Source organism: Pipistrellus kuhlii, unplaced genomic scaffold (assembly GCF_014108245.1).
Source record: "Pipistrellus kuhlii isolate mPipKuh1 unplaced genomic scaffold, mPipKuh1.p scaffold_m20_p_6, whole genome shotgun sequence".
Lineage (NCBI taxonomy): Eukaryota > Metazoa > Chordata > Mammalia > Chiroptera > Vespertilionidae > Pipistrellus > Pipistrellus kuhlii.
This window is the reverse complement of record NW_023425562.1, coordinates 73,840,987-73,853,184: the sequence shown is the minus strand read 5'-3', so window position 1 is coordinate 73,853,184 and position 12,198 is coordinate 73,840,987. Positions and strand designations below refer to the sequence as shown.

General features: G+C 38.8%; 1 protein-coding gene and 1 non-coding gene across 3 annotated transcripts in view; both read left to right on the top strand.

The window, feature by feature from the left end:
• The window catches only part of ABHD12 (abhydrolase domain containing 12, lysophospholipase), a 62,833-nt gene that overhangs the window by 11,850 nt on the left and 38,785 nt on the right, over nt 1–12,198 (top strand). The gene's annotated exons all lie outside the window — the stretch shown is intronic.
• LOC118708614 lies at nt 8,254–8,360 on the top strand. Its single transcript, XR_004984667.1, has one exon. It is a non-coding gene; the product is annotated as a U6 spliceosomal RNA (small nuclear RNA).

The following is a 12,198-nucleotide window of genomic DNA, read 5'->3' as shown; positions in this document are numbered from 1 at the left end:
TAACCAATCAATCAGGATTCCTGTCACTAGCACTAGTTAGGCCATCTGCCTGGCATACTCTCCCTTCCCCTAAAGGAAAATGACCTGCAACAACCAAGCAGCCTTTTTGCTTAGTGCACCTTCCTTCTCCATGCTTCCTTCTGCCTGTAAAATCTCATTTTATACAGCTTCTCCGAGCTCCTTTCTGTTTGCTAGATTGGATGCTTCCCAATTCATGAATTGCTGAGTAAAGTCAGTAAGATCTTCAAAATATACTCAGCTGAATTTTGATTTTTTTTTAATTTTGATTTTTTTAACAGTAGGTAATATAGTTATGTGTAAAACACCTAAAAATGAGCTGTGCTTTGGTGGTAAAACATTATTGTTTTGTTTATCTCTGCCAGGAGAGTAAGACCTTTTCAGAGTAGGATACTTAGCTATTACTCAATTAAGCAAACATCCCATGATTTTTTTATTGTTTCTTTCCTCTGGGAGCAGAGACATTTATGGGCTGCTCTTGTATATTTTATTAAGGGCTTAACGTTTGTGTTTTTTTAAAAATATATGTTATTGATTTTCTACAGAGAAGAAGAGAGGGATAGAGTTAGAAACATTGATCAATTGCCTCTTGCACCCCGCTCCCCCCCCCACGGGAATGTGTCCGCAACCAAGGTACATGCTCTTGACCGGAATCAAACCTGGACCTTTCAGTCCCAGGTCGACGCTCTATCCCCTGAGACAAACCAGTTTTGGCAGGGCTTAAAGTTTTCAAGTTTGTTGAGTGAAGTTGCTCTGATATTGACTGTTCAAATAAAATTTTGAACTTTGTCTATCAGTTTCCACCTATAACTTGAGAAGGATTTAATCCAAATTTTAGTCTTGGGGAATGAATTTTGATTACTCTTTTGTTCCTTTTGAAAGAATATAATGGAATGTATTGTGATATAATAGGATATATATTGTAAGATGTAAGTATATTATCATAAAATATATCTACTTTAAATCATATAAAATATATCTATTAACATAATAAAATAAAACATACTCTTTCTTAATAACATTACTGGTTACAATTAAGGAGGAATTGGTGAAAACCAGAGATAGACACATTTTAAAAGAAATATAGAACTTCCACTTCCAGCCAAGATGGAGTTACAGGGACTGAATTTACCTTCAAGTAATCACAACAGCAACAACAACAAAAAACCCAGAATGCATGACACAAAAGTTTAACACTGGGCACCAATAATGAGAGACAGCAATCTGGTGACAAACAATGTGACTCCTGAGATGATCCTAGCTTACTGCCAGGAGTTTCTCTGCTGCAGCCCAGAAAGGGAGAGTCTGATGTGGAGCCTGGTGCAGTCCCTGAGTTGTGAGTAAGGAGCTGAGAGTCTGGGGAGACCTGTGTGCCTATGGTTTATAGGAGCAAGGACCAGTGAGGAGAAAGGGCACAGAGACATTTGCAGAGGAGCCATCTTGGGCATTCAATAGAGCAGTGCTCAGCACATTCGGTAAGAGAACTATCTGAGGCTGGGGCAAGAACTTCAAAGAAGGTTTAGATAGAATAGTTCCATTTCTCTATAACAAGGCTGCAATTCCCAGGAAATTGGGTTACATCACTTAGGAACATCGTGCTTCAGTAATGGGCACTAGACTGATTACTGCTCTGTACCAGCCTAGCAAATATGGACCCACCTAATAAGACCCAGAAGAATCAAACTGTTTCCAAGTAACTTGGCCACATTCTGAAGCAAGATTACAGGCATATGAAAATATCCAGCACCCAACAAAATAAAATTCAACAAGGTTTGACATCCAGTTTAAGATTTATTAGTTTGTTTGGGCTGTTATAACAAAGTAACACAGACTGAGTGTCTGAAACAAGAGAAATTAAAATTTTCATAATTTTGGAGTCTAGAAGTCCGAAATGAAGGAGGCAGCATTGGCTTCTGTGGCTGTTGGCCTTGGCTTATAGATGACCATCTCCTCCCTCTGTCTTGTCTTTAAATGGTCTTTCCTCTATGCATGTCGTTGTTGAGAATCTTATCAGATTACATCCCATTCTAATGATAACATTTTAACTTATTTACCTTTTTACTTATTTACTAGAGGCCTGGTGCACAAAATTTGTGCATGGGTAGGGTCCCTAAGCCTAGCTGGTGATCAGGGCCAATCAGGTTCCCTGCCTCCTCCTTCCCTTACTCCCTCAGCACCCCACTGCCGCTGGTTACCCGCAATGTTCTGTGGCGCTCCCTGCTGGTCAGCCATATTGGCCTTTTATATAGAGAGAGTGGAAGGGAGAGGGAGACACATAGAGAGAGAAACATTGATGTAAGAGAGACCTATCGATTGGTTGCCTCCCACACACACCCCCGTCTAGAGCCAGAGATTGAGCTTGCAACCAAGGTATGTTTAGTCAACATACCTGACTGAAATCGAACCTGTGATTCTTCAGTCTGCAGGCTGATGCTCTATCCACTGAGCCAAACTGGCCAGGCCTTATTTACCTTTTAAAGACTCCAAATACAGCCACATTCCAAAGTATTACTGGGTTAGGGCTTCAACATATGGATTTGGGGGAGGAGGGAGACACAATTCTGTCCATAACACCAAAGAGATATTCTGCAAAGAGACAGAAGAATATGACCTATAATGTGGAGAATAGTCAATCAATGAAAACTAAGTCAAAGATAGCAAAGAAGGACATTTAAACAATTATTTGAATTGTATTTCACCTGTTAAAAAAGTTAGAGTCATGAAAAATAGGAAAATTACCCAAATAAAATTTCTAAAGATGAAAACTATGTGTGATGTGAAAGATACTCTGAAGGACGTGGTAGATTAGACACCGAAGTCAAGATTCAGCTATCCAACATGAAATAGAAAAGAGAATCAAAATTTTTCGGAAGCAGTACTGGACTGTAGCACAACTCTCGGTTGCTTAATATTAGTATATGGGTAGTTCAAGTCCCTAAAGAAGCAGGGGAAAGAAAATAGGTTAGAAACCTAGTGGCCAGAAACTTCAAGCTTGATGAAAGCTATAAACTCACTAAGAAGTTCAGTGAATCACCCACACAAAAAAACATGAAGAAATCTACACCAACGCACATCATAATCAGCTTGTTCAAACCCAGTGATAAAGATAAAATCTTAAACAGCAGCCAGAGGGGAAAGGCATGTCCTGTAGAGAGGAACAGAGATGTACGCAACAGCAGATTTCTTGTTAGGAAAAAACACAAAAACCGCCGAGACCGGTTTGGCTCAATGGATAGAGCATCGGCTTGGAGACTGAAGGGTCCCGGGTTCGATTCCGGTCAAGAGCATGTACCTTGGTTGCGGGCACATCCCCAGTGGGGGGTGTGCAAGAGGCAGCTGATTGATGACTCTTTCTCATCGATGTTTCTATCTCTCTATCTCTCTCCCTTCCTCTCTGTAAAAAAATCAATAAAATATATTTAAAAAAAACCCAAAAACACACAAACCGGCAGTGGAGTAACATCTTTTTTGTTGTTAATCCTCATCCTAGGATATTTTTCCCATTGCTTTTCAGAGAGTGGAGAGGAAGGAGGAAGGAGGAAGGGGGAGGCAGAGGAGAAGGAGAGAGAAACATCAACATGAGAGAGACACATCCTCTGGTTGCCTCCTGCAAGGGATCGAACCTGTAATCAAGGTCCACGTCCTTGACTGGGAATCAAGCCCACGTCTCTTTGGTGCTTAGGCCAACTTTCTAACCACTGAGCAGGGGCTGGAACAACATATTTACTTGTTATATATTTTTTATTGATTTCAGAGGGGAAGGGAAGGGAGATAGAAACATCAATGATGAGAGAGAATCATTAATTGGCTGCCTCCTGCACACTCCCATTGGGGATCAAACCCGAAACCCGGGCATTTGCCCTTGCTGGATTTGAATCCAGGACCCTTCAGTGTACAGACCGACACTCTATCCACTAAGCCAGACCAGCTAAGGGCTGGAACAACATCTTTAAAGCACTGCGGGGGGAGGGGGTTATACAAAAAAAAAAAACACACCTAGAATTCTTTACCAGGTGAAAACATCTTTGAAAAACAGACATATGAAAGCTGAGAGAATTCCTTATTACCTGCAGATCTACACTGTAAGAAATGTTAAAGGATGTCCTCAGGCAGAAGAAAAATCATACCAAGTGGAAATCTGAGTCTACACAAGTGAATGAAGAGCACTGGAAATGACTGCATAAGAAAAGATATAAGATGTTTTTATTAATACTTTAATTTCTTTAAATGAAAATTGTTTATCCAAAAATAACAATAATGCTTTTGGGAGGTTTATAACATATAAAATTAAAAATTTTCATTGCAAATTCATTTGGCACAGGAGGGAATAAATGGCAATACCCTTTTATAAGGTACTTAATATTATATGTGCAATAATATAATTTCCACTTGGTCAATATGATTAAAAGGTATAGTGTAAACATTAAAGCAACAACTAAAGTAACAAAAAAGAGTTCATAGCAGCCCAATAAAAGAAATAAAATGGAATAAGAAATGCTTTATTCAAAGAATAACTTAAAAATAAATAAAAAAATAGAAATGCAAAGAAATAGACATATACACAATTATAGGCATATGTAAATACCCAGCACCCAACAAAGTAAAATTCATAAAGTTTGACATCCAGTTTAAAATTTATTAGTTTGTTTGGGCTGTTAAAACAAAGTAACACAGAATGAGTGGCTGAAATAAGAGAAATAAATGATTTCACAATTTTTTGGGGGGCTAGGAATTTCAATAACTGATAGAAGTAGAAGGCAGAAAAGTCAGTGAGAACTTGATCAGCACCATTTGCCAACTTAACGTTGATTAAGTTCCCCCAAAACAGAAGATACATATTCTCCTCAAGTGCATACAGAATATTTACCAGATAGACTATATTCTAGGCCATAAAACAAGTCTCAATAACTTAAAAGAATTTAAGTCATGCAAAGTCTGTTCTCTTACCATAATTAAATTATAAATCAATAATAAAACATTCTATGTTTCTATATCTATGTTTCTAACTCTCTCCCTTCCTCTCTGTAAAAAAATTAAAAAAAAATATATATATTTTTTAAAGTTAGGGAATAGATTTTTTTCCAAAATGTTCATGTAAGAGCTCTATATTTTAAATAGCTTTATCTATACTAACAAAAGGACAATATGCTAATTAGACCAGTCGACTGGACATCTTCCAGACAAAGCCACAGTGGTAGGAAGTGAGGCAGAGGTGGTTAGGGGTGATCAGGTCAGCAGGGGAGGGTGGTTAGAAGTGATCAGGCCAGCAGGAGAGGGTAGTTAGGGGGGATCAGGTAGGCAGGGGGGCAGGTGAGTGGTTAGGAGCCAGCATCCCGGATTTCAAGAGGGATGTCCCAGGTTGGTAATAGCAGGTTTTATAATAGGCAAAAACTGGAAACAACTCAAATGTACCATTCTTGTGGAATATTGATAGAGGGGCAGAGTTATATGATAAGTCTCTGTACCTTCTCAGTTTTGCTGTGAAACTAAAACTGCTCTAAAAAAATAACGTGTTTTTTTTTTAATTAAATTATAAATCAATAATAAAACATTCCCAAAGCATATGAGAACTGAATAACATACTTCTGAATAAGCCATGGGATAAGGAAGAAATCAAAGAGAAAATCAGAAAGTAATTTGAACTTAATGAAAATAAAGATGCGTATGCCCTACTGTAGCTTTGTTGGAGCAATTATAGCACTAAATGCCTGTAGTGGGAAGGTAGAAAGGTCTTCAGTCAATGACTTTAGCTTCCATCTTAAGAAACAAAAAAAAGCAAATTAAACCCAACGTAAGCAGAAAAAAAAGCATATAGTAAAAATCAAGTCAGAAATCATAATGGAAAATGGTAATAGCAGGTTTTATCTATAATAGGCAAAAACTGGAAACAACTCAAATGTACCATTCTTGTGGAATATTGTTAGAGGGGCAGAGTTATATGATAAGTCTCTGTACCTTCTCAGTTTTGCTGTGAAACTAAAACTGCTCTAAAAAAATAACGTGTTTTTTTTTAAAGATGAACTATTGATATAGGCAATAATGAATGAGCAAATGAATTGCAAAATAAATGCTAAGAGAAGCCAGACAAAAGAAATTCCATTTATAAAAACTGGCAAATTCAAACTAATCTGTAGTGACAGAAAGTAGATCTGTCTCGGGGTTGCTTGGGGTGGGGAATGGGGACCAGAGAGGGGCAAGAGGAAGGAATTAAAGCAGGCAAGGGAGAGCTTTAGGAATGATGGTTATGTCCACTGTCTTGAGGGTTTCACAACTGTTTACATATCAATGTCTACATAATGATGCTTTCACAAATGTTAATACTTATCAAATTATACACTTTAAATATGTGCAGTTTATGTCAATTATACCTAAACTAGAGGCCTGATGCATGAAATTTGTGCATGGGATGGGAGAGGTCCCTCAGCCAGGCCTGCATTCTCTCCAACCTGGGACATCCCTCTTGAAATCCGGGATGCTGGCTCCTAACCACTCACCTGCCTCCCTGCCTACCTGATCCCCCCTAACTACCCTCTCCTGCTGGCCTGATCACTTCTAACCACCCTCCCCTGCTGACCTGATCACCCCTAACCACCTCTGCCTCACTTCCTACCACTGTGGCTTTGTCTGGAAGATGTCCAGTCGACTGGTCTAATTAGCATATTGTCCTTTTGTTAGTATAGATAAAGCTATTTAAAATATAGAGCTCTTACATGAACATTTTGGAAAAAAATCTATTCCCTAACTTTAAAAAAATATATATATATATATTTTTTTAATTTTTTTACAGAGAGGAAGGGAGAGAGTTAGAAACATAGATGAGAGAGAAACATCCATCAGCTGCCTCCTGCACATCCCCTACTGGGGATGTGCCCACAACTAACGTACATGCCCTTGACCGGAATGGAACTGGGACCCTTCAGTCCACAGGCTGACGCTCTATCCACTGAGCCAAACCGGTTTTGGCTCCCCAACTTTTATTCTCCAATTTTTCCCCCTCAATTTCTGGCAGTATTTCATTTATTCATTCCCAGTGAAAACTTGGTGGAATGGTAAGAACTCGACCTCATCCCAGGACTTGACTTCATCCCCAGCTGAGGCATTACCTTGAACAACTTAATAGCTATGAGTTTAGCTTCCTTATCTCAATAAAGGGGTGTGTTATCTGTTCTGCCTACTCCACAGAATTGTATTAAGATTTGTCAGCATTATACAAGTATAAAGTGGTATATCATATTCTCCCTTCCCCATCTACTTTTTTCTGTTGATTTAAGTTTATAGGAGATATCTATTTTACATGTTGTTTCCCCAGTTTTAATACCTTTTTTTTTGGAGAGAAGTTATTAAGTTGTGTGTATTGTTAATATATGTTAAGTCCTTGTATTTTTGCTTTGTATTGCCACAGGTTTCAGAACTTTCTCAGGTACTTTTTTTGCTATGAAAATAGCATTGAAGAGCAGGTAGTTTTCTTGTTCTAGTTGTTAAAGAGTTTTTAGTTATTTTAGAGATTCATAATGTCTCATAAATAATTCTAGAGCTACATAAAAGGATGTTTATTTGTTGAACTAAATGAAAAAAGGAGCTATAATTTCCCAAATGAGATAACCTTTTAAAATATTTTTATTGCGGTAAAATATACATAACAAAATTCACCACTTTAATCTTTTTAATCCTCACCTGTTGATATGTTTATTGATGTTAGAGAGAGAAAGAAATGAAAGAGAGAGCAAGATATGTCAATGTGAGAGAGAAATATAGATCTATTGTGTCCTGTACATGCCCTGACTGGGGATCAAACCCACCATCTAGGTATATGCCCTACCCAGGAGTCTAACCTGGTGTTAGATTGGTGTATGGGACGAAGCTCCAACCAACTGAGCCACCTGGCCAGGACACCATTTTATTACTTTTTAAGTGTGCAGTTTAGTGGCATAAGCATATTCACAAGTTGTGAGTCATTGTGACTACCCATCTTTAGAACTTTTTCATCTTGCCAAATTAAAACTCTGTACTTATTCAGTACAACCAGTGGACACAAAACTCTGGGGAAGGAGGGCATGTATGGGAGGGGGGGGGCAATGTTAAAATATGTACACAGATAATAATTTAATAAAAAAATGTAAAAGAAAAAAAAATAAAACTCTGTACTTATTCAACACTTAACTCCCTACCCCCACTTCCAGCTGCTGATAATTACTGTTACACTTTCTGTCTCTGAATTTAAATACTATAGGTACCGTACTCACTTCAGCAGCACATAAACTAAAATTGGAACGATAAAGAGAAGATTAGCATGGCCCCTGCGCAAGGATGGCATGCAAATTCTTGAAGTGTACCATTTAAAAAAAAAAAAAAGAAAACAAACAAATAAATAAATAAATAAATACTCTAGGTACCTATAATAATATAAATGGAATCATAGAATATTTGAAATAAGTATAGCTTATTTCACTTAGCATATCTTCAAGGTTCATCCAAGTTGTAAAGTATTTCAGAATTTCCTTCCCTTTTCAATATGTATACCACAATTTGTCTCTTAATTGAGATGGACTTATTAGGGGTAAAGAAAATAAAAGTCACTTTTCATAATTGATAAAATAGAAAAGCAGTGTATTGCTTTTCTTCAGTGTATACCTTCTTACCATTTGTGCACTTACATAACTCTGATGTCACCGAAAATCCAGGATCTGTGCTGTCTTGGATCAGGAAGAACAAGACATCTTATTTGATGCTAAAAAGCATCCTGGACTGCTTTGAGGGATGATGCCAGAAGTTTATCTTCTAGCATATAATCAGTACTGTTCATAAATGAAAGGGGGAGTACATGACTGGGAGCCCTAAGTTGGATATGGGGGTATCCAGAGCCTGCTTTGTTCTGAAGCCAGGTCCTTCTTGGGCACCATAGTGGATAGAAAAGAGGACCTAAGAGGAAGAGAGGAGAGAGGAAGAAAGACTACAGTGTTATTCCAGAGGAGTGAGAGTGCCAAATACTGGCACTTTCGGACTAAATTTTTATTATCTGGAAGGGGAATAAAATATAAGGACAGTGTAGAGAATCCCTCATAAAAGTAAACGTATATTTGAATTACGAGACATTGTTTAGTGTTAAAATGTCTTCATTAGATTAACTTGTTTTTGAAATTGTTACTTGGTAAAATAAAAACTTGGCAACACTATGTCAGTCCCCATTTGGTGGAAAATTTAGTCTATGAAATACAAAAATGTTGGGACCAGTTATTTTGAGGGGGTAGAGAGGAGAGTAGAAATAGGCTGGGAGGAACCACCTGTGGAGACAGATGACTAGGTTAAAGATGAAACAGGATGATTGCTAAGTATTTTATAATGGAGCACTTGGTTTTTAAAAATCAGACATTTCTATGTATTTGAGCCTGCTGCTGACTCAGGTTGTAATGGGTTTATCGGAGCTGGTCACAGTGAAATGTGATACAGGGCTGCCACTTAGGTGCTTTGGCTAGGTGCAGGTTTGCCGCATTTAAATGCCTGTATCACCCAAGGGGACCTTTGTGTGGGAACCAAGGCTACCACTCTAGCTCTTAGTCCCTGAAGAATAGGAAGTCTGTGTTTGCTCTGCTTTTAAAGCAGTAGTCTCCTATTTGGCCCAATATCTCCTTAGTCTTTCAAAAATAGCTTCTGGCAAGTTGGTGTTTGCTAATGATGGGAGGGAAGCAAAGGGAAGGTGGGTGGTAGAGGCAAAACAGTCAAAAAGAAATGAGAAGGAAAAGGGAAGAGTCCGTAGAAGTAGGCACAGGCAGAATTAAAAGTAACGTTGAATACTTTATACAGATACCATTCTCTTAAGCACTTTGCATGTATTATTAAATGCTTCCAACTATCTCATGTGTTAGGTACTGTTACCCCATGTCACAGATAAGGAAACCAACGCACAGATAGGTCACACAGCCATCCAAGTCAGAGCGAGGCAGGCTCTAGGGTCTGACTTCCCCACCTCTGTTAGGACTGTGTCTCTTACACAACCTGACTGTTAAAAGAGGGAAATATTAGGTTAAAAATGTTGGTCAAGTGTCACTTGAGGGAAATCAGTGAGTTAAGCAGGATGTCACATTCCTTTTCTGACCGCTGTAGTGAACACAGTGTAATGCTGAGGGGGGCTCTGATATCACAAGCCTGCCACAGAGCCTTCCCTTGGGTTGGTGGCCTACTCTGGGCCAGCCTTGTTGGTTGGCACTTTCCACCTTGTCAGAGCGTTGGAGTGGCTCGCAAGGTCTACACACCTGCTGCAGAGGCCTTGGGGAAGCTTCATGTGAAGCCAGCCTTGTTGGCTTCTGGCTTTCTGATGTTGTCATTGTGAATCATGGGGACCTCAGGTCATCAACGGGAGGGAGCAGGCACATGGAAGGGTGTACATGTCCCAGTTTACTATAATCAATTTAAGGGGGGATTTTTGCAGTGCCAGTATGCGTTGGTTTAAGAACCCAGCAGCTTCAGCTTCCCAGGTAGGAAAATTAAAGCAGGGAGGTCAGGTTCACTTACATCTAAAAATAGTCCTTTGTAAAAAATTTACTTAGGCTTCTTTTAGAGAGTAAGTTTTTCCAGTGTGAAGTTGTGAAATGTCCCATTTTACCCATTTTGTAAGCGCTGTGCATGCACATATAGCTGTTTCACCCTGTGAGCACATCATTGCAGCTCACCGAATTTCTAGTTCAGGACCTTGCCCAATTTAAATGAGACATGATCTCATGATCTGAAGGAAGTGACATGTAACTCTCTAGATAGAAGCATTTGTGGTTCTCTTTGCCTTCTTTCCTAAAGCCATTTATGGAGTTGGCAAAATTACAAAGTGATGGCACTTTTCTACAGTTCCTGAGTGAATAGGATTAGGGGAAGCCCCTGCTAACCTGTGCTGAAGCATATGTGGTAAATTCTCTGCCCCCCCCCCCCCCCATTCACCAACATGAAGTTCTTTCCCCCAGAAGACAGTCCTTCCACTCGCAGCCATGTCACTACATAGACATGCATTCTTTGTTCTTAACAACTGCATGTCATCCATCCATTGTGTGGATGCACTCCCTATTAGAGGATTAGCAAAGTAGTGTACTGTGATCCATAGCTTCTGTATATACAAACAATAGTTGGTTGTGGGATCTAATGGAAGAGAAGACTCCAGAAAATAACAACAACAACAAAAATAATGCTTGCAAGGGTGTTTAGAAAGAAATATTCAAATTCTGTGAGAGGAAAATTAAAACATTCCCAAAGGGCACAAAAATAGACTTGAACAAATACAAGGAAACCTGTTCTTGAATAGGAAAGCTCAATATCATAAACTGCCTAATCTCCCTAAGTTAGATTATTCATTTAAAAAAATTCCAGACACAGCCGAAACTGGTTTGGCTCAGAGGATAGAGCGTCGGCCTCCGGACTGAAAGGTCCCAGGTTCGATTCCGGTCAAGGGCATGTACCTTGGTTGCGGGCACATCCCCAGTAGAGAGTGTGCAAGAGGCAGCTGATCGATGATTCTCTCTCATCGATGTTTCTGACTCTCTATCCCTCTCTCTTCCTCTCTGTAAAAAGTCAATAAAATATATTAAAAAAATAAAATGAAATAAAAATTCCAGACACAAATGCCCATTTTTTCCCCTCTGAGTTCTAATAAACTGATTCTGAAGTTCAGTGAAAAGGCGGCATACTGGTATCCCAGGAGCCCTCTGAAGAGTGGTGAATAGAGAGGGGTGCATACTTCAATGCTCAGTTCAGGCAGTTTGGCAATAACTTGGAGTAACAAGCCAATGAGACAATAAAAAAAAAAGTTCCAGAAGAAACATGAAATTCTTTATAGTCTTGCAATGGAAGAAGCCTTTCTAATAAGAACTTCTAAATTATATTTTATTATTTATTTTTGTTTTTATCTTTGTAAATTATATTTAAAAAGCTTTTTGGTAATCCTCACCTGAGGATGTTTTTTCTTCCATAAATATGAAAACCATCTGCATGACATAACTAATGACAAAAGAAAAAAATTGCAATTCATAGGTAAGGAGTTACTTTCTGTATTAGATAAAGAACTTTTAGGAATTGAAAAGAAAAAGAGGCTGGCTGGCATGGCTCAGTGGTTGAACATTGACCTATAAACCAGGAGGTCACAGTTCGATTCCTGGTCAGAGCATATGCCTGGTTGCAGGCTTGATCCCCACTGTGGAGCAA